Source organism: Alligator sinensis, unplaced genomic scaffold, assembly GCF_000455745.1.
Source record: "Alligator sinensis unplaced genomic scaffold, ASM45574v1 scaffold1004_1, whole genome shotgun sequence".
NCBI lineage: Eukaryota > Metazoa > Chordata > Crocodylia > Alligatoridae > Alligator > Alligator sinensis.
In genome coordinates, this window is record NW_005842148.1 from 1,578,100 (window position 1) to 1,580,594 (window position 2,495).

A 2,495-nucleotide genomic window follows, 5' to 3' on the forward strand; every position below is an offset into this window, starting at 1 on the left:
GAATATCTTATTTCTGAATGCTGAACAGCATTAAATGCATACTAGGTTCCAAGCAGTTTAGCCAAGAGTAGGGCAGTTGTGGGCATATGCAAAGATCCAATTCTAGGTACCTGGGGAAAATTAAATATAACACCCAAGCACATATGGAATTGAGGAACCTCCATGGTAATGTGGCAGCTGAGCTGATGTTTTCAGCATCTCGGTTTTGGAATTCGGTGCTTCAAGTACATCTAAACCCTTACATAGATCTGGACCTAGTATTCTACAGTAGAAGGATATGTACTTTGGACTAAAGAAAGTTATTGACTCATCACATGGCTGCTATTGCCCCACCACAAACACATTTTTAAATGTCTATACAACATACAAATAAGAAGTGAAGAGAGCCTTCCAAGCAAAAATCCAGATTTGGATCCAGATCATCTTATTCTCAAATTTCAGAGATGTAAGACATTGGTTCTGGCTTCTTTTTGTTTAGAAACAACTCACTACTAAGAAATAAGAACAATAAAAACATGTACTTTATCTCCAGAGATCTAGAAGAACAAGCATTAATTAATTAAACTTCCTAATACCACTATGATGTACTGTATTTACTCAAATATAACATGACCCTGATATAAGATGACCCCCCACTCCCCATTAATTAGATTCTACACATGGAACATTTTTTAATTTGTTATAATTTTCAAAGTATAGAATCTAATCATTGGAGGTTTGCCTTGAATTTGCCCTCCTCTCACTGCTCCTGGAGGGAAAATAAATCTTGCAGGGAGGTAAGATTTGTCCTCTGCCCCCTCACAAGTTCTTGACCCTGAAGCCCCTACTGTCAGAGCCCCTGAGCATATGGAAATGAGGAGCACATTTGAAAACAATGATGGATGAATTGACATATTTTATTTTATTTTTTAAAAAACTGATGCAAGTGTTAGCTTGGGTACTCCACAAACATAATTTTAAGTAGCACTATTGTATCTCCTTATAAAGAGTATAAACTATGCATGATATTATTTCAAAGCCAAAAGGACCATGATTTACCATAACTTGAAATTATTTTGTAAATAATGGTAACCCCATAGCTCAGCACTGCTCAGTATGTGTGTGTACTCCAGATATATTACCCTCAAAGGATTCATGTGCTGATTAGGGCCCCCATTCATGACTGGAACTGGATGCCCTTGTCATGAGTTCTGGGATCCTCCAAAAATTTATATGCAGATATGGAGCAGGGCAACCTGGTCTGGCTTCACCTCATGGTGGGTTGGGGCACACTAATCATATGTGACAAGTGGGAGGAGGAGGGGCAACAGAAGGATTCTGGTTGAATTGCTTGGGATCCTATTTGGTGATGTTTGCCAGAGATTTATGGCTCGTGAAGAAACAGGTATGATTGGAAATGGGAAAGAAAGGCTTAGTTCAGTTGTGAGAGTGAAGAGGAAGTTAAAATGTATTCAGTGTAGTGGCTCACCATGACTTCTAAAAGAGTCAGTGCTGAGGGTGACAGAGTGTAATGGGCACTACCATATACCTTACTCAGATGGGATATACTACCCTAGCCTTGTGGTAGGTTCCCTTCAATGTGTTTGTTCAGTATGGACCATATATTTTATAATCGTGTTCAATATAGCTGTCTTTTAATCAACTTCATAGTTGTTTTGAATTCCTAAGCACATGCTGCTTTTGGCAGCAGTTTAGCAATAGATAATGTATTTAATGAGGTTTCCTTGCATGCGATTGTAAGAGGAAGAGTTTTTTTCCCCATTCTGATTGGAGGTTAAAAACCTTATCTTATATTTGAGCAAATGCAGTATTTAAGTATTATCCATATTTTCAGACGGGAAAACAGGGACACTGAAGAAACAAATGATTTCTTGATGATCACATATGACATTTGTGGCCTAGATAGTATGAAAACACATTATACTGATTTTCAGTTTTTTTCTCCATGTATTAGACAAAATTGCTCTCTCTCTCTCTCTCTCTCTCTCTCTCTCTCTCTCTCTCTCTCTCTCTCTCTCTCTCTCTCTCTCTCTCTCTGTGTGTGTGTGTGTGTGTGTGTGTGATTACTGGCATCAGATTTACTCATCTTGATCCAGCTTTAAAAGATGGCCACATACAAACTATATTCATTGCTTTTCAATATTTCTAATGATTACTATTTTTTAATATTGCATGTGATACCTTGAACCTGGGATTAGCCCCCTATATAACAAAGTACGATTTCTTTATGCATTACACATGTAGGTCTTTGGTTACAAAAAAAAAGGTCATATGAAACAATCATCAAGGGAACGACACTTTCTCAAATAGGTCCTATGTCAATATAACCATGTTCACTGAAAAACTGTTTTTCCTCCTCTAATCATTACTGGCAATAAACCTATCTCCGATATAGCAGCATCTCTAGTTCATCGATGCAACCCATCGCAAGCCTTCCTTTTTAGGCTGTCTATTTAAACATGCACCTGACCCCTTTTATTGCATGCTCTCTTTCC